At 39.4% G+C, this 21,696-nt stretch overlaps 1 protein-coding gene across 3 annotated transcripts in view; it reads right to left on the bottom strand.

The window, feature by feature from the left end:
* The window catches only part of LOC133656094 (thyroid hormone receptor alpha-B), a 350,922-nt gene that overhangs the window by 102,059 nt on the left and 227,167 nt on the right, over positions 1-21,696 (bottom strand). Inside the window, exon 4 of one of the 3 annotated variants that reach the window (XM_062056910.1) lies at positions 7,854-7,947. The exons of the other annotated variants lie outside the window; for them this stretch is intronic. The gene's annotated coding sequence lies outside the window, so the exon portion shown is untranslated. The remainder of the gene's footprint in view (positions 1-7,853; positions 7,948-21,696) is intronic. 3 annotated transcript variants of the gene reach the window in all.

Genomic DNA, 21,696 nt, shown 5'->3' with positions numbered 1-21,696 from the left:
TAAAGTCATTTTGATAGTTGGCTAATATAGCTAATATAGACACTTGCATCATGTGTTGCCTTCATTATAACACTTATAAGACTTTTAAAGTCATTTTGATAGTAGGCTAATATAATATGATATTCATTATAACACTACCAACTAACCAATATGGCTCTTTCAACATTCCGGGTTGCCGACCCCTGATCTAGTTGTACGCCACAGAATCACTTGTTTAAAGTACAGTGTTTGTTTCCTTTACACAAACAGTGTGACTGTTCAAACTGTGTGTAATGTTACACTGGCCAAAAAGATTGTTTATACTTGTTAAATAAAACATCTGCCTTGTTTTTTGGCCTACTACGGTGGTTTTGGTGGTACTTGGAGAGCCAAGTGTTTCCTGAGGTGCTACTTGGAGAACCACTGGATTAGAGCAACAGTTTACAGTGTGTGAGCAGGATGTAGCAGACAGGAAGTGGATTTAACGCACACATTTTAACATGAAATCGATTTGTGTGCGTTGGTGTAAAATGTGCGGGCCACATCTGCTGGCAACGTGACGACAATATTCAGACCGCATCGTGTGACGGGCAAACAATAAAGAGACCAAAACAAAAAACCCTTCAGTCTGACCGAAGAAAAAAAAAAGAAGTTTCCAGAATGGAGAATGGAAACATTCCCCGCCGAAGGCCGTGTTGGTGTGTTTGGGTCACGTGAGGCGCGAGGCGACGCGTGACGAGAAGCACACATCGCACTGAGGCCAACACAACGCCGTCATCTGCGCCGCAAATGCAATTTCGTTCGCCAAAGCGTACTTTTTTAACTCACGCTAGACCGCTCGCTCTGTGACCCGATTGGTCTCAGACATGCTTGGGAAGGTTGGATCACGTGCTTCCTTCCACGCCACTGCACTGGATCCTTGTGGGGGGTGGGGGGGGGGGGACCTTTCATTCGGTTTTGCTCTTTTGGAGCGGATCACCGACGACAACTCACGTTTTTTAATGTAACTGACGACAGCCTTTCGCAATAGAGACGAGAGAAGCAGTCGAAGAGCGCAGACCTCAACCCGGACACGATAGTAAAGAATGCATGTAGTCACATGTTCCTTATCCCATTTCTGACATCATCATGAAAACCCGCCCATAAGATTTTGAGCTATGTTGCTAACAAACTGACCCACGGACAAACAAACACCCCCCAGCTAGTATACACTGTAGTAACCTCCTGGCGGAGGTAATTCATGGACGAACTAATGCAATTTTCATGTTTGAGTGCGTTTGTTTTATTCGTCATTCGCTTCCAAACAGGCAAGTGGGTTCACTCTTTGCAATCTCAGCACCCGGGCGCTTTTATTCTACAACGGAATGAGGATGGGGAAGGAAAAGAAAAAAAAGTGTATGGCACAATTGTGCATTTGAACAATCGTATGTGGTATTTGTAGATGTGGGTATATATATGTTTATATATAAATATATACACTACCGTTCAAAAGTTTGGGGTCACATTGAAATGTTCTTATTTTTGAAGGAAAAGCACTGTACTTTTCAATGAAGATAACTTTAAACTAGTCTTAACTTTAAAGAAATACACTCTATACATTGCTAATGTGGTAAGTGACTATTCTAGCTGCAAATGTCTGGTTTTTGGTGCAATATCTACATAGGTGTATAGAGGCCCATTTCCAGCAACTATCACTCCAGTGTTCTAATGGTACAATGTGTTTGCTCATTGGCTCAGAAGGCTAATTGATGATTAGAAAACCCTTGTGCAATCATGTTCACACATCTGAAAACAGTTTAGCTCGTTACAGAAGCTACAAAACTGACCTTCCTTTGAGCAGATTGAGTTTCTGGAGCATCACATTTGTGGGCTCAATCAAACGCTCAAAATGGCCAGAAAAAGAGAACTTTCATCTGAAACTCGACAGTCTATTCTTGCTCTTAGAAATGAAGGCTATTCCACAAAATTGTTTGGGTGACCCCAAACTTTTGAACGGTAGTGTCTCGAAAATCCTCGAAAAAATTGTTGCACAGCAGCTAAATGAACACTTAGCGTCTAACAATCTCTGTGAACCTTTTCAATCCGGTTTCAGGGCAAATCACTCTACGGAGACAGCCCTCGCAAAAATGACTAATGATCTATTGCTAACGATGGATTCTGATGCTTCATCTATGTTGCTGCTTCTTGATCTTAGCGCCGCTTTCGATACTGTTGATCATAATATTTTATTAGAGCGTATCAAAACACGTGTTGGTATGTCAGACTTAGCCTTGTCTTGGTTTAACTCTTATCTTACTGACAGGATGCAGTGTGTCTCCCATAACAATGTGACCTCGGACTATGTTAAGGTAACGTGCGGAGTTCCCCAGGGTTCGGTTCTTGGCCCTGCACTTTTTAGTATTTACATGCTGCCGCTAGGTGACATCATACGCAAATACGGTGTTAGCTTTCACTGTTATGCTGATGACACCCAACTCTACATGCCCCTAAAGCTGACCAACACACCGGATTGTAGTCAGCTGGAGGCGTGTCTTGATGACATTAAACAATGGATGTCCGCTAACTTTTTGCAACTCAACGCTAAGAAAACGGAAATGCTGATTATCGGTCCTGCTCAACACCGACATCTATTTAATAATACCACCTTAACATTTGACAACCAAACAATTAAGCAAACCGACTCGGTAAAGAATCTGGGTATTATTTTCGACCCAACTCTATCGTTTGAGTCACACATTAAGAGTGTTATTAAAACGGCCTTCTTTTATCTCCGTGATATCGCTAAAATTTGTTCCATTTTGTCCACTAGCGACGCTGAGATCATTATTCATGCGTTCGTTACGTCTAGTCTCGATTACTGTAACGTATTATTTTCGGGTCTCCCTATGTCTAACATTAAAAGATTACAGTTGGTACAAAATGCGGCTGCTAGACTCTTGACAAGAACAAGAAAGTTTGATCATATTACGCCTATACTGTATATACCTTTATATACCTATATACCTATACTGGCTCACCTGCACTGGCTTCCTGTGCACTTAAGATGTGACTTTAAGGTTTTACTACTTACGTATAAAATACTACACGGTCTAGCTCCTGCCTATCTTGCTGATTGTATTGTACCATATGTCCCGGCAAGAAATCTGCGTTCAAAGAACTCCGGCTTATTAGTGATTACCAGAGCCCAAAAAAAGTCTGCGGGCTATAGAGCTTTTTCTGTTCGGGCTCCAGTACTATGGAATGCCCTCCCGGTAAAAGTTAGAGATGCTACCTCAGTAGAAGCATTTAAGTCCCATCTTAAAACTCATTTATATACTCTAGCCTTTAAATAGACCCCCCTTTTTTTAGACCAGTTGATCTGCGGTTTTCTTTTCTCCTTTGCCCCCTCGCCGGGTTATTCCGGTTCCGATGACCATAGATGAGGTGCTGGCTGTCCATAGTTGGGACCCAGGGTGGACCGCACGCCTGTGCATCGGTTGGGGACGTCTCTGCGCTACTGATCTGTCTCCGCTCGGGATGCTCTCTTGCTGGCCCCACTATGGACTAGACTCTCACTGTTATGTGGATCCACTAGGGACTGTACTTAGAAGGGGGGGGTTACCCACATATGCGGTCCTCTCCAAGGTTTCTCATAGTCATTCACATCGACATCCCTTGTGTGGGCTCTGTGCCGAGGATGTCGTTGTGGCTTGTGCAGCCCTTTGAGACTTTTGTGATTTAGGGCTGTATAAATAAACATTGATTGATTGATTTTCAGGTAAAAATATCATCTAGTACAGTGGTTCCCAACCTTTTTGTAGCTGGGGACCGGTCAACGCTTGAAAATTTTTCCCATGGACCGGGGGTTTGGGGGGGGTGTAATTTTATTTTATTTTTTCCATAAAGAAATACAATCATGTGTGCTTACGGACTGTATCCCTGCAGATTGTATTGATCTATATTGATATATAATGTATATATTGTGTTTTTTATGTTGATTTAATAAAAAAAATAAAAAAATAAAAAAGTTTATTTATTTATTTATTTTTTTAAATTTCTTGCGCGGCCCAATACCGGTGCCCGGTGGTTGGGTACCACTGATCTAGTATACAAAAAATATTCTTACGACAAGAACATTTGAAAAGTATATGAATAAGAATACATAACTATAAAAATGGGACCCGTTGCCTCCCCGCTTGGCACTCAGCATCAAGTGGTGAAATTGGGGGTTAAATCACCAAAAATTATTCCCGGGCGTGGCCACTGCTGCTGCTCACTGCTCCCCTCACCTCCCAGGGGGTGAACAAGTGGACGGGTCAAATGCAGAGGACAAATTTTGCCACACCTAGAGTGTGTGAGACAATCATTGGTACTTTAACTTTATAATTAACTTTTTTGAGAAACGCAGGGTTCAAAGCGTAAGAAAAACGTAGATCTGTAAAATAAGGTAGTAGTGTGCAGCAAAGTGATGGGCAGAGCTCCGCTTCCCCTAAAATACGGCGCCCCGCTTTTTGCCTGCAGGCGTGACACAAAACGACTGAATGAAGCGTTCGTACACAAGAGACACGGTTCCCTCCACCGAAAAGTTTGTAAATTCGAAAAGTTTGTGAATCGAGGTCATGTCGTTCAAAGTGTCCATGATTAGATTCAGAGTTCATTTTGAGAGGCTTCTGACACAAAATGGCAGTGATTTAAGAGGTGTGGCCTAACACTGTGACCTCTGACCTTACAAATAAAACCCTTCCCCCCCACACACATGCTCCTAAATCTTGTAGAAAATCTTCCCAGATAGTGCACCTGAAAACTTCCTGTAGGGGTCGCCATACCTGAAGCATGTGACCTTTCACCCAGTGACTGTGGCAGCCCGTATAGCGTGCGTGTGCTTCAGACAAAGAACATTCTACCGGGCGTGAACCAGCGAAGTCACGAGGCGGACAGCTTTACTTTTTTTTTTTTACTTCCACCTGGGCTCTTCCTTCCCTCGGGAGTCACTTTCAGAAATGACAGCAGCGAGTGAATAAAAACCGCTGAGGCAGCACTTTGCCTTTTTCTCACAGCTGGACCACGTCCCGGGGAGGCCGCCGGAACGAAAGGCCGAGCGCGATGGACTTTTTTTTAATGACGCTTCTTCACTTTCCTAAAAAGCCGACCCTGGAAAGATCTCCAGAGCGGTGCGGTGTGGATCGTGGACGTGGAAAAGGGGTGACACGAGCTGGCGCTTCCACTTTCCGCTCTCATCCGTCCTCTCGCCGTCAAGGACGCTTCCGAGGCGCTGCCAAGAATGCGATTGCGTCGCGGAAACTAATCCAGCCTCATTTCTTCCTTGAAGGTGACCTGGTGAGTCCTGCAGAGGTTCGTCACGGATGGAGGATCCATCCAGGCCTGCGCCAAAGAGCTTTTCCCCGCATTTCCTTTTCCCCACTTTGCTCAGATGTTTGCCTCGTTTAGCTCCTTTCAGTCCGCCTTCAGGGGGAAGTCATCAGTGTTTTGTCAGCATAGCATGGTAGCATGTCCTTCAGCAGTACAACACCCAAAGGGCAACAAAGTGGTTTTTTTTTTACCGACAATGCCCAAAGGGCAAGCATTTAGTTTTTCTACCTCCGACGCCCAAAGGGCAACCATTTGGCTTTTATACCTCCAACGCTCTAAGATCAACCCTTTGTTTTTTCTAACTCCAATGCCCAAAGGGCAACAACTTAGTTTTTCTATCGACAACTCCATAAAGGCAACCATGACAAACATTGGCACATTAACTTAATTTGTTTTTTTCTACCTCCTTCGCCCAAAGGGGCAACCATTTGGTTTTTCTACCTCCTACACCCAAAGGGGCAACGATTTGGTTTTTCTACCTCCTACACCCAAAGGGGCAACCATTTGGTTTTTCTACCTCCAACACCCAAAGGGGCAACTTTTTGGTTTTTCTACCTCCTACACCCAAAGGGGCAACATTTTTGGTTTTTCTACCTCCTACACCCAAAGGGGCAACGTTTTTGGTTTTTCTACCTCCTACACCCAAAGGGGTAACCATTTGGTTTTTATACCTCCTACACCCAAAGGGGCGAAATTTGGTTTTTCTACCTCCGACACCCAAAGGGGCAACAGTTTGGTTTTTCTACCTCCTACACCCAAAGGGGCAAAAATTTGTTTTTAGTACCTCCTACGCCCAAAGTGCAACCATTTGTTTTTTGTAGCTCCAACGCCCAAAAGGCAATTAAGTGGTTTTTCTACCTCCAACGCCCAAAGGGCAACCAAGTGGTGTTTCTACCTCCAACGCCCAAAGGGCAACCCAGTGGTGTTTCTACCTCCAACGCCCAAAGGACAACACAGTTCTGTTTCTACCTCCTACGCCCAAAGGGGCAACCATTTGGTTTTTCTACCTCCTACACCCAAAGGGGCAACAATTTTGGTTTTTCTACCTCCACCACCCAAAGGACAACTAAGTGGTGTTTCTACCTCCTACGCCCAAAGGGGCAACATTTGGTTTTTCTACCTCCTACACCCAAAGGGGGCAACAATTTGGTTTTTGTACCTCCTACACCCAAAGGGGGCAACAATTTGGTTTTTGTACCTCCTACGCCCAAAAGGGGCAACAATTTGGTTTTTCTACCTCCTACGCCCAAAGGGGGAAACCATTTGGTTTTTCTACCTCCTACGCCAAAGGGGGCAACCATTTGACTTTTCTACCTTCAACGCCCAAAGGGGGCAACCATTTGGCATTTTTACCAATAACGCCCAAAGGACAACCAAGTAGTGTTTCTACCTCCAACGCCCAAAGGACAACCAAGTAGTGTTTCTACCTCCAACGCCCAAAGGACAATGAAGTAGTATTTCTAACTCCAACGCCCAAAGGACAATGAAGTAGTATTTCTAACTCCAATGCCCAAAGGGGCAACAATTAGTTTTTTCTACCTCCTACGCTCAAAAGGGCAACTATTTGGTTTTTAACACTTCCTACACCCAAAGGGGGCAACCATTTGACTTTTCCAACTCCTACGCCCAAAGGGGGCAACCATTTGGAATTTTTACCAATAACGCCCAAAGGACAACCATTTGGTTTTTCTAGCTCCAACACCCCCAAAGGGCAACCGTTTGGTTTTACTAGCTCCAACGCCCCAAAGGGCAACTGTTTGGTTTTTCTGGCTCCAACGCCCCAAAGGGCAACTAAGTGGTTTTTCTAACTCCAACACCCCAAAGGGCAACAATTTGTTTTTTCTAACTCCAACGCTGAAGGGGCAACCAAGTGTTTTTCTGCCTCCAACGCCCAAAGGGCAACAAGTGGTGTTTCTACCTCCAAAATGGCAGTGATTTAAGAGGGCAAACAAGTGGTGTTTCTACCTCCAACGCCCGAAGGGATCGCTTACGTGCAGTGATTTCTCCAGGTTCTCTGAAACTTTTGATGATATTGCGGACCGTAGATGGTGAAATCCCTAAATTCCTTGCAATAGCTCGTTAAGAAATGTTGTTCTTAAACTGTTCCGACAATTTGCTCACGCATTTGTTCACAAAGTGGTGACCCTGGCACCATCCTTGTTTGTGAATGACTAAGCATTTCAGGGAAGCTGCTTATATACCCAATCATGGCACCCACCTGTTCCCAATTAACCTGTTCACCTGTGGGATGTTCCAAATAAGTGTCTGATGAGCACTCCTCAACTTTCTCAGTCTTTTTTGCCACGTGTGCCAGCTTTTTTGAAACATGTTGCAGGCATCAAATTCCAAATGAGCTATTATTTGCAAACAAAGTTTTCCAGTTCGAGCGTGAAGTATCTTGTCTTTGCAGTCTATTCAATTGAATATAAGTTGAAAAGGATTTGCAAATCATTGTATTCTGTTTTTATTTACCATTTACACAACGTGCCAACTTCACCGGTTTTGGGCTTTGTCCGTTTCCTTACCTTGAAGGTCGACGCCGGTGATCTTTAATTGTCCGGTTTGGTTGCAGATCCAAACCAGACACCTTCTTAAAACTGGCCGTGCGTCACACCCGAGCTGTAAGGTCACCGAAGGAAAGCAATTTAGGAAATGAAAATACAGAAAAACACGCACACACACACACACGTCACTTCTCTGTATGCCCTTAAGTGTTTCCATTCATCACCACATCTCAGACACCTCTGTAATAAGCAACACAATGTACTGTAAAGAGACTACAGCTGTCCTCTTATAGGAAGTTTCACCACTTGAATGTTAAAGCAAATCTTGCATCTTCTGTGACATTACTGAAAACTGCTATTTAGCAGTAATGAAGTTGTCTGCCACTCCAACTACCATATATAGAAGGATGGAACATTCTGAATGTCAATCATACTTTAAGGTAATAATGTTTTATAATCATGCTGTATGAAAATGTCATCCTAAGGAACACTATACCAGATTTTGTTTTTGGAAAAATATATTAGTTTTAACTAAGGATGGATACCATACAGAATCACAGTACTATTAATGCCAGGATAACAAATGTTTCACTTTTCAAGAACATTTATTTTCTCTTTTACCAATACTTGAAACACGTAAACAAAGTAACCCAAATGTCCCTGCTGTGGGATCAATAAAGGATGATCTTATCTTACCTTAAACCACAGAAATAAAATACAAACTCATTTAAATGTTTATTTGTACCTTTTATTTTTAACAACATTGAACATAAAGAACATAAAAAACTGTTCTACTTAACCAGTCTTGCTGATTATCTCTTAATCTATTTTAAAAATCACTTAGGCATCTTCAGAATGGATCTGACTATCATTTAAAAAGGTTTCCCTTTAGGGGACCTGTTTTTTTGTCCCCATACCGCCAGAGGTCCCCTAAAGGTGACTGTGTAAACAGAGCTAGGGCTGCAACAACTAATCGATTAAATCGATTAAAACCGATTATAAAAATAGTTGGCGATTAATTTAGTCATCGATTCGTTGGATCTATGCTATGCGCATGCGCAGAGGCCTTTTTTCCCCTTTTTTTCTAAACCTGTATTTATAAACTAACATTTACAAACAGCTGAGAAACAATAATCAAAATAAGTATGGTGCCAGTATGCTGTTTTTTCCCCTCAATAAAATACTGGAAAGGATAGAACTGTAGTTCGTCTCTTTTTTTCTGATTAATCGAAGTAATAATCGACAGATTAATCGATTATCAAATTAGTTGTTAGTTGCAGCCCTGAACAGAGCGATGTCCCCAGTAAGTAGGCATTGCCAGAACACACACACACACACACACACACACACACACACACACACACACACACACACACACACACACACACACACACACACACACACACACACACACACACACACACACACACGACACACACACACACACACACACACACACACACACACACACACACACACACACACACACACACACACACACACACACACACACACACACACACACACACACACACACACACACACACACACACATATACACTGGTTATCATTTGGAATGGGGACTAAGTTTTTGATCATCACTTGTGGGGACAAGGGAAAAAAAATATTAGTTTTAACTAAGGATGGATACCATACAGAACCACAGTACTATTAATGCCAGGATAACAAATGTTTCACTTTTCAAGAAAATTTATTTTCTCTTTTACCAATACTTGAAACATGTAAACAAAGTAGGGCTGCAATTAACGATTAATTTGATAATCGATTAATCTGGCGATTATTACTTCGATTAATCGATTACTAATCGGATAAAAGAGACAAACTACATTTCTATCCTTTCCAGTATTTTATTGGGAAAAAAAACAGCATACTGGCACCATACTGATTTTGATTATTGTTTCTCAGCTGTTTGTACATGTTGCAGTTTATAATAAAGGTTTATAAAAAAAAAAAAAAAAAAAAAAAAAAAAAATTTAATCAAAATTGCCTCTGCGCATGCGCATAGCATAGATCCAACGAATCGATGATTAAATTAATCGCCAGCTATTTTTTATAACCGACTTTAATCGATTAGTTGTTGCAGCCCTAAAACAAATTAACCCACATTTCCCTGTTGTGGGATCAATAAAGAATGATCTTATCTTACCTTAAACCACAGAAATAAAATACAAACTCATTACTAATCTCTTAGGCATCTTCAGAATGGATCTGACTATCATTTAAAAAGGTTTCCCTTTAGGGGACCTGTTTTTTTGTCCCCATACCGTCAGAGGTCCCCTAAAGGTGACTGTGTAAACAGAGCTAGGGCTGCAACAACTAATCGATTAAATCGATTAAAACCGATTATAAAAATAGTTGGCGATTAATTTAGTCATCGATTCGTTGGATCTATGCTCTGCGCATGCGCAGAGGCTACTTTTTTTCTTCTTCTTATAAACCTTTATTTATAAACTGTAACATTTACAAACAGCTGAGAAACAATAATCAAAATCAGTATGGTGCCAGTATGCTGTTTTTCCCCCCAATAAAATACTGGAAAGGATAGAACTGTAGTTTGTCTCTTTTATCCGATTAATCGAAGTAATAATCAACAGATTAATCGATTATCAAATTAGTTGTTAGTTGCATCCCTGAACAGAGCGATGTCCCCAGTAAGTAGGCATTGCCAGAACACACACACACACACACACACACACACACACACACACACACACACACACACACACACACACACACACACACACACACACACACACACACACACACATACTGGTTATCATTTGGAATGGGGACCAAGTTTTTGATCATCACTTGTGGGACAAGGGAAAAAAAATATTAGTTTTAACTAAGGATGGATACCATACAGAATCACAGTACTATTAATGCCAGGATAACAAATGTTTCACTTTTCAAGAAAATTTATTTTCTCTTTTACCAATATTTGAAACACGTAAACAATGTAGGGCTGCAACTAACGATTAATTTGATAATCAAATAATCTGGCAATTATTACTTCGATTAATCGATTAATAATCGGATAAAAGAGACAAACTACATTTCTATCCTTTCCAGTATTTTATTGGGAAAAAAAACCCAGCATACTGGCAACATACTTATTTTGATTATTGTTTCTCAGCTGTTTGTACATGTTGCAGTTTATAATAAAGGTTTATAAAAAAATAAAAAAAAATAAAAAAAATGTTTTAATCAAAATTGCCTCTGCGCATGCGCATAGCATAGATCCAACGAATCGATGATTAAATTAATCGCCAGCTATTTTTTATAATCGACTTTAATCGATTAGTTGTTGCAGCCCTAAAACAAAGTAACCCACATTTCCCTGTTGTGGGATCAATAAAGGATGATCTTATCTTACCTTAAACCACAGAAATAAAATACAAACTCATTACTAATCTCTTAGGCATCTTCAGAATGGATCTAACTATCATTTAAAAAGGTTTCCCTTTAGGGGACCTGTTTTTTTGTCCCCATACCGTCAGAGGTCCCCTAAAGGTGACTCTGTAAACAGAGCGATGTCCCCATTAAGTCAACATTGCCAGAACACACACACACACACACACACACACACACACGCACACACACGCACACACACGCACACATACGCACGCACGCACGCACACAATCACTTCTTTGCCCCCCCCGACACACCCACCCAGGGGTACAATAAAGCTCCCCAGGGGCCCCTCAGTCACGAACAGGCCCTCACGCTACAACCTTCATGAAAAATGAGAAGGTGGCGAGGAAGGAGGGCTTTTTTTTTTTTCCGGGGCGGGGGCGAGCAGAAAAGGGCGAAGGCGCAGGACTGGAAGGTGATTTTCTTGGCAGAGACTCAGGCTCCGCCACCTGAGGGCCAGGGGCCCCGGTCCCCCCCCCCCTCCCCCCACCCCCTCAGATTCGACGAAGCTTGCGTGCGGTCCTGGATCTGATTAGTTTTCACTAAACACACATGAAGGCACATGTGCCATACACATGCGGGGTGCACCAGAAACCATGGCGCACGGACCAAGGTCTGAGCACGTGAACGAGTTCTTGGGAACAAACCGCAGGTGGAAGTTTTGACATCGTTGCACACGTGACTCAACCCTCACAGGTGTGCTGGGCTTGGTTTTTACTAAAGCCCGAGGGAAGAATGCACTACCCAAGTCCGAAAGAGATGATGCAGTATTATCTGCTCACACGTGTGGTTGTTTGAGCACACTGCAGCTAGTTCTGGATGGTCCCGCTCACACGCAGGATTCTCACAGGAATGAGGCAATAAGTAACCCAGACCTACTGAACTGACATTTCTCCTAATTATCTCATTATCCAAATATGGTAGACACAGATTTTATTTTACACTAAACTTCTTAACACTGAATTCATAAACACTTAAAAGGAATTGCTTTAGTCTAAAAAATTTTTACACTGAATTTTTAGACACTGAAGTGTTTTAAACTCAAAATTTCAGCAAATTTCATACTTTTTTCTCTAATTCCACTGCCATACACCTTATAGAGTCATATGACTTTGTATGTGACGAATGCTACATGTTGGCATGCTAACTTTAGCATGCTATCTTTAGCACGCTAACAATGGCATGCTAACCTTTTAAAGGCCTACTGAAATGAATTTTTTTTATTTAAACGGGGATAGCAGATCTATTCTATGTGTCATACTTGATCATTTCGCGATATTGCCATATTTTTGCTGAAAGGATTTAGTATAGAACAACGACGATAAAGATTGCAACTTTTGGTATCTGATAAAAAAAAGGCTTGCACCTACCGGAAGTAGCGTGACGTAGTCAGTTGAACATATACGCAAAGTTCCCTATTGTTTACAATGATGGCCGCATGAAGTGAGAGAGATTCGGACCGAGAAAGCGACAATTTCCCCATTAATTTGAGCGAGGATGAAAGATTTGTGGATGAGTAAAGTGCAAGTGAAGGACTAGTGGGGAGTTGAAGCTATTCAGATAGGGAAGATGCTGTGAGAGCCGAGGGTGACCTGATATTCAGCTGGGAATGACTACAACAGTAAATAAACACAAGACATATATATACTCTATTAGCCACAACACAACCAGGCTTATATTTAATATGCCACAAATTAATCCTGCATAAAAACACCTGCGTGTTTGTTATGCTAGCTCCTAGCTCCTCTGCTAGCTCCTAGCTCCATAGAACACGCCAATACAATTCAAACACCTGATCAACACACACAATCACTCAGCCCAAAAGACAGTTTACCTAACCCAAGGTTCATAAAGCTTATATATTTTTAAAAAGTTACGTACGTGACGCGCACATACGGTCAAGTTATCGAATGTTTAGCAGCCAAGGCTGCATACTCACGGTACCTGGTATTCAGCTGGGAATGACTACAACAGTAAATAAACACAAGACATATATATACTCTATTAGCCACAACACAACCAGGCTTATATTTAATATGCCACAAATTAATCCTGCATAATAACACCTGCGTGTTTGTTATGCTAGCTCCTAGCTCCTCTGCTAGCTCCTAGCTCCATAGAACACGCCAATACAATTCAAACACCTGATCAACACACACAATCACTCAGCCCAAAAGACCGTTCACCTAACCCAAGGTTCATAAAGCTTATATATTTTTAAAAAGTTACGTACGTGACGCGCACTTACGGTACGGTACGTGTTATGCTAGCTCCTAGCTCCTCTGCTAGCTCCTAGCTCCATAGAACACGCCAATACAATTCAAACACATGATCAACACACACAATCACTCAGCCCAAAAGACCGTTCACCTAACCCAAGGTTCATAAAGCTTATATATTTTAAAAAAGTTACGTACATACGCAAAAAAAAGCCAAAGCTGCATACTCACAGTAGCACGTCTGCGTCTTTGTCATCCAAATCAAAGTAATCCTGGTAAGAGTCTGTGTTGTCCCAGTTCTCTACAGGCGTCTGTGTATCCAAATCAAAAGTCCTCCTGGTTAGAGTCTCTGTTATCCGAGTTCTTCCATCTTGACTGCATCTTTCGGGAATGTAAACAAAGAAGCGCCGGCTGTGTACTGTTGTGGCTGACTACGTTCGAAAAATACGTCCATTTCGCACCGACAACTTTCTTCTTTGCTTGCTTGGCTTCCTTCTCCATAATGCAATGAACATGATTGAAACAGATTCACGAACACAGATGTCCAGAATACTGTGGAATTATGAAATGAAAACAGAGCTTTTTCCTATCGGCTTCAATGTGGAAGGCATACCCGTGTTCGCCGGGCTACGTCACGCGCATACGTCATCCGCAGAGGCGTTTCGAACCGGAAGTTTAGCGGCAAATTTAAAATGTCACTTTATAAGTTAACCCGGCCGTATTGGCATGTGTTATAATGTTAAGATTTCATCATTGATATATAAACTATCAGACTGCGTGGTCGGTAGTAGTGGGTTTCAGTAGGCCTTTAAGCTAATTTTTCACATGTTTCTCTAATACCCCTGCCATACACCTAAAAGTCATATAACTTGGTATGCGACAAATGCTATATTTTAGCATGCTAACTTTTTTTTAAGCAAATTTCACTTTTTTTTCTCTAATTCCCCTGCCATACACCTAAGAGTCATATAACTTGGTATGTGACAAATGCTATATGTTAGCATGCTAACTTTTTAATTTGAGAAAATTTCACACTTTTTTCGCTAATTCCCCTGCCATATACTTTAGAGCAGTGGTGCCCAACCACTGGGCGGCGGGCCGGTACCGGTCCGTGGATCAAGAAATAAAAAAATAAAAAAAAATATATATATATTTTTTTTTTATTAAATCAACATAAAAACACAAGGTACTCTTACAATTAGTGCACCAACCCAAAAAACCTCCCTCCCCCATTCACACTCATTCACACAAAAGGGTTGTTTCTTTCTGTTATTAATATTCTGGTTCCTACATTATATATCAATATATATCAATACAGTCTGCAGGGATACAGTCCGTAAGCACACATGATTGTATTTTTTAATGACAAAAAAATTAATAAATAAATAAAAATTAAAAAAAATAATTAATTAATTAATTTTCTCTAACTCCTCTGCCATACACCTTAGAGTCATATAACTTGGTATGTGACAAATGCTATATGCTAGCATGCTAACTTTAGCATGCTAACCTTTTTAGCAAATGTTACACTTTTTTCTCTAATTCCCCTGCCATACGCCTTGAGATTCATAACAAGGTATGTGACAAATGCTATATGCTAACTTTAGCATGCTAACCTTTTTAGCTAATTTTACACTTTTTTTCTCTAATTCCGCAGCCATACACCTTAGAGACATATAACTTGGTATGTGACAAATGCTATATGTTAGCATGCTAACTTTAGCATGCTAACCTTTTTAGCAAATGTTACACTTTTTTCTTTAATTCCCCTGCCATATGCCTTAAAGGCCTACTGAAACCTACTACTACCGACCATGCAGTCTGATAGTTTATATATCAATGATGAAATCTTAACATTGCAACACATGCCAATACGGCCGGGTTAACTTATAAAGTGACTTTTAAAGCTTCCCGGGAAATATCCGGCTGAAACGTCGCGGTATGATGACGTATGCGCGTGACGAAGTCAGAGTAACGGAAGTTATGGTACCCGTAGAATCCTATACAAAAAGCTCTGTTTTCATTTCATAATTCCACAGTATTCTGGACATCTTTTGCAATTTGTTTAATGAACAATGAAGGCTGCAAAGAAGATAGTTGTAGGTGGGATCGGTGTATTAGCAGCGGACTACGGCAACACAACCAGGAGGACTTTGTTGGAGCGCTAGCCGCACTAGCCGCGCTAGCCGCCGACCTCACCTTGACTTCCTACGTCTCCGGGCAGCCAAACGCATCGGGTGAAGTCCTTCGTCCTTCTGCCGATCGCTGGAACGCAGGTGAGCACGGGTGTTGATGAGTAGATGAGGGCTGGCTGGCGTAGGTGGAGAGCTAATGTTTTTAGCATAGCTTTGTGAGGTCCCGTTGCTAAGTTAGCTTCAATGGCGTCGTTAGCACAGCATTGTTAACCTTCGCCAGCCTGGAAAGCATTAACCGTGTATTTACATGTCCACGGTTTAATAGTATTGTTGATTTTCTATCTATCCTTCCTTCTATCCTTTATTTTTTTGTTTCTATATGCAGTTAAAGCACGATGCTATCACGTTAGCTCGTAGCTAAAGCATTTCGCCGATGTATTGTCGTGGAGATAAAAGGCACTGAATGTCCATTTTGCGTTCTCGACTCTCATTTTCAAGAGGATATAGTATCCGAGGTGGTTTAAAATACAAATCCGTGATCCACAATAAAAAAAGGAGAGTGTGGAATCCAATGAGCCAGCTTGTACCTAAGTTACGGTCAGAGCGAAAAAAGATACGTCCATCACTGTCTCTCAAGTCCTTCACTGTAACGTTCCTCATCTACGAATCTTTCATCCTCGCTCAAATTAATGGGGTAATCATCACTTTCTCGGTCCGAATCTCTCTTGCTCCATTGTAAACAATGGGGAATTGTGAGGAATACTAGCTCCTGTGACGTCACGCTACTTCCGGTACAGGCAAGGCTTTTTTTTTTATCAGCGAGCAAAAGTTGCGAACTTTATCGTCGATTTTCTCTATTAAATCCTTTCAGCAAAAATATGGCAATATCGCGAAATGATCAAGTATGACACATAGAATGGATCTGCTATTCCCGTTTAAATAAAAAAAAATCATTTCAGTAGGCCTTTAAGAGTCATAACAAGGTATGTGACAAATGCTATATGTTAGCATGCTAACTTTTTTTTAAAGCAAATTTCACACTTTTTTCTCTAATTCCCTTGCCATACACCTTCGAGTCATATAACTTGGTATGTGACAAATGCTATATGTTAGCATGCTAACCTTTTTAGCTAATTTTACACTTTTTTTTTCTAATTCCGCAGCTATACACCTTAGAGACATAAAAATTGGTATGTGACACATGCTAACTGTTTGCATGCTGCACATACCAAATTATTTGTCTGCGGAAGTACAGAATGTAAAAATAGCGGAAAATGTTAGCATGCTAACATATAGCAATTGTCACATACCAAGTTATATGTCTCTAAAGTGTATGGCAGGGGAATTATGGAAAAAAGTGTGAAATTAGCTGAATTCTGCAGCTACACAACTTAGTCAAATAAATTGATATGTGACACATGCTAACTGTTAGCACGTTGCACATACCAAGTTATATGGCTCGAAGGTGTATGGCTGCGGAAGTCGAGAAAAAAGTGTAAAAATAGCGGGAAATGTTAGCATGCCATTTTTAGCATGCTAAAAGTTCACAAGTGTTGCATACCAAGTTATATGACGCTGGGGTAAACGGTTGCAAAACTAGCTCAAAAAGGGAGCGTGCCAATGTTTGCATGCTAGCAAGCTAATATTAGCATGCCAACAGTCAGCATGTGTCACATTTCCAAGTTGCATGACTGTAAGGCAGTGGTCCCCAACCACTGCCTTACATCGCTTCTTCTCGCTGTTAAAAACATAATATTTTTATTTTTGTATTTGTATTAAATCAACATAAAAAACACAAGATACACTTACAATTAGTGCACCAATGCATAAAACCTCCCTCCCCCATTCACACTCATTCACACAAAAGGGTTGTTTCCTTCTGTTATTAATATTCTGGTTCCTACATTATATATCAATATATATCAATACAGTCTGCAGGGATACAGTCCGTAAGCATCCATCATGGCGGAACATTCCTACGCTCTACGCTCAGGAAAACTGTGCAGGCGCGTGCACGGGGAAAAGGTCAGGTGGAGGGTGTTTTCTCCGTCGCCGGCTCTTTAAGGTCTTTCAGGCCAGGCGAGGTTACGTCGCAGTAACGCACTCTTTCACGCTGGTGCTAAATATTTACACGCCACTTTGACCCCCGGACCGCTCCGATGAACGACTGCGTGTAGGAGCGTAAAGTACACACAGAAGGGCGCACACACAACATTATTATTCATCTGTCGGCTCGGCAGGACCTTCACTCGTCCACATGTGCATTTACACAACTCTCCATACACCACGTAAACAACACTGACCCATGTACTTATTGAAAAGTGTCAAGTATTTAGGATCTGTGAGTTTAAATATCAGTATGAGCTGCCAGGAGGTAACTATACATTGTAAAAAGAACAGCGGTGTTCTATGACCTCAAAGTATATCAAAACAAACAATACTGTGCTTATAAATATGATCATAAATAACAATATTTTATATTGTAAAAAGAGCAGCAGTGTTCTATAACCTCAAAGTATATCAAAACACACAATAATGTGCTTATGAATGATCATAAATAACTATTTTACATTGTAAAAAGAACAGCAGTGTTCTATAACCTCAAAACAAACAATAATGTGCTTATAAATATGTTCATAAATAACTATTTTACATTGTAAAAAGAACAGTGGTGTACTATAACCTCCTAGTATATCAAAACAAACAATACTGTGCTTATAAATATGATCATAAATAACACTATTTACATTGTAAAAAGAACAGCGGTGTTCTATAACCTCAAAACAAACAATAATGTGCTAAAAAATATGTTCATAAATAACTATTTTACATTGTAAAAAGAACAGTGGTGTTCTATAAACTCAAAGTGTATCAAAACAAACAATACTGTGCTTATAAATATGATCATAAATAACAATATTTTATATTGTAAAAAGAACAGCAGTGTTCTATAACCTCCTAGTATATCAAAACAAACAATACTGTGCTTATAAATATGATCATAAACAACAATATTTTATATTGTAAAAAGAACAGCAGTGTTCTATAACCTCCCAGTATATCAAAACAAACAATACCGTGCTTATAAATATGATCATAAATAACTATTTTACATTGTAAAAAGAGCAGCAGTGCTCTATAAACTCAAAGTATACAAAAACAAACAATAATGTGCTTATGAATTATCATAAATAACTATTTTACATTGTTAAAGAACAGCAGTGCTCTATAACCTCAAAAAACAAAAACAATAAGGTGCTTATAAATATGTTCATAAATAACGATTTTATATTGAAAAAAGAACAGTGGTGTTCTATAAACTCAAAGTGTATCAAAACAAACAATACTGTGCTTATAAATATGATCATAAATAACACTATTTACATCAGGGGTCACTAACGCGGTGCCCGCGGGCACCAGGTAGCCCGTAAGGACCAGATGAGTAGCCCGCTGGCCTGTTCCAAAAATAGCTCAAATAGCAGCACTTACCAGTCAGCTGCCTCTATTTTTTAAATTGTATTTATTTACTAGCAAGCTGGTCTCGCTTTGCCCGACATTTTTAATTGTAAGAGAGACAAAACTCAAATAGAATTTGAAAATCCAAGAAAATATTTTAAAGACTTGGTCTTCACTTGTTTAAATAAATTCATTTATTTTTTTACTTTGCTTTTTATAACTTTCAGAAAGACAATTTTAGAGAAAAAATACAACCTTAAAAATGATTTTAGATTTATAAACACATATACCTTTTTACCTTTTAAATTCCTTCCTCTTCTTTCCTGACAATTTAAATCAATGTTCAAGTAAATTTATCTTTTTTATTGTAAAGAATAATACATAAATTTTAATTTAATTTTTCATTTCAGCTTCTGTTTTTTTGACGAAGAATATTTGTGAAATATTTCTTCAAACTTATTATGATTAAAATAAAATAAAAATATTCTGGCAAGGCTAGAAAATCCGTGGAATCAAATTTAAATCTTATTTCAAAGTCTTTTGAATTTCTTTTAAAATTTTTGTTCTGGAAAATCTAGACGAAATAATGATTTGTCTTTGTTAGAAATATAGCTTGGTCCAATTTGTTATATATTCTAACAAAGTGCAGATTGGATTTTAACCTATTTAAAACATGTCATCAAAATTCTAAAATTAATCTTAATCAGGAAAAATTACTAATGATATTCCATAAATTCTTTTTAAATTTTTTTCCAAAAGATTCGAATTAGCTAGTTTTTCTCTTCTTTTTTTGGTTGAATTTTGAATTTTAAAGAGTCGAAATTGAAGATAAACTATGTTTCAAAATTTAATTGTCATTTTTTTCGTGTTTTCTCCTCTTTTAAACCGTTCAATTAAGTGTAAATATCATTAATTATTAATAATAACATAGAGTTAAAGGTAAATTGAGCAAATTGGCTATTTCTGGCAATTTATTTAAGTGTGTATCAAACTGGTAGCCCTTCACATTAATCAGTACCCAAGAAGTAGCTCTTGGTTTCAAAAAGGTTGGTGACCCCTGATTTACATTGTAAAAAGAGCAGCAGTGTTCTATAACCTCAAAGTATATCAAAAACAATACTGTTCTTATAAATATGATCATAAATAACAATATTTTACATTGTAAAAAGAACATTAGTGTTAGATAACCTCAAAACAAACAATACCGTGCTTATAGATATGATCATAAATAACAATATTTTACATTGTAAAAAGAACAGCAGTGTTCAATAACCTCCTAGTATATCAAAACAAACAATGTGCTTATGAATATGATCATAAATAACACTATTTACATTGTAAAAAGAGCAGCAGTGTTCTATAACCTCAAAGTATATCAAAACAAACAATACTGTTCTTATAAATATGATCATAAATAACAATATTTTACATTGTAAAAAGAACAGCAGTATTTTACAACCTCAAAACACACAATACTGTACTTATAAATATGATCATAAATAAAATATTTTACATTGAAAAAAGAACAGCAGTATTTTATAACCTCAAAACACACAATACTGTACTTATAAATATGATCATAAATAACAATATTTTACATTGAAAAAAGAACAGCAGTATTTTATAACCTCAAAACACACAATACTGTACTTATAAGTATGATCATAAATAACAATATTTTACATTGTAAAAAGAACAGCGGTGTTCTATAACCTCCCAGTACATCAAAACAAACAATACTGTGCTTATGAATATGATCATAAATAACAATATTTTACATTGTAAAAAGAGCAGCAGTGGCGTGGAGCCTTCAAGTTCATAAACAATATTGTTATTAATCTTCTTTAATATGGTGGTAGTGTGACGTCATCATGGCATTTGTAATGAAATAGGCTAATAAAAAGGCTTAAACACATATTTATATAAACATGTTTATTTCTTATTAGCTTCAACATTTAAGCTTTTTCTCATTACGTTAAGTCTCTTTGCTCATTTTGAAAACATTTTCTGTTTATTTTATCTTTTTGTTTAATTTCTGCAATGTGTCATAAAAAATATATATATACCGTAATTTCCGGACTATAAGCCGCTACTTTTTCCCCTCGTTCTGGTCCCTGCGGCTTATACAAGGGTGCGGCTTATTTACGGCCTGTTCTTCTCCGACACCGACGAAGAGGATTTCGTGGTTTTAGTACGCAGGAGGAAGACGATGACACAATGATTAAAGACTGACTTTTCATATACCGGTAGGCTGGTTATTTTGATAACGTACAGGCGAGCACTTTGTATTACTTTGCACCGTTGTATTATTTGTACTCTGCACGAATGCTGTTCGCCATGTCAAAGATGTGAAAGTTTGATTGAATGATTGAAAGATTTATTGTTAATAAATGGGACGCTTTGCATTCCCAAACAGTCATCTCTGTCCCGACAATCCCCTCCGTGGTAGCAGGAACCCCTATATACTACGGTAATTACACATCAAAACCCTGCGGCTTATAGTCGGGTGCGGCTTGTATATGGAGCAATCTGTATTTTCCCCTAAATTTAGCTGGTGCGGCTTATAGTCAGGTGCGGCTTATAGTCCGGAAATTACGGTATTTTTTTTTATGGAGGCG

Source organism: Entelurus aequoreus, linkage group LG08 (assembly GCF_033978785.1).
Source record: "Entelurus aequoreus isolate RoL-2023_Sb linkage group LG08, RoL_Eaeq_v1.1, whole genome shotgun sequence".
NCBI classification, from domain to species: Eukaryota; Metazoa; Chordata; class Actinopteri; order Syngnathiformes; family Syngnathidae; genus Entelurus; species Entelurus aequoreus.
Note: the sequence above shows the minus strand (reverse complement) of the source record. Positions and strands in the feature narration are given on the sequence as shown.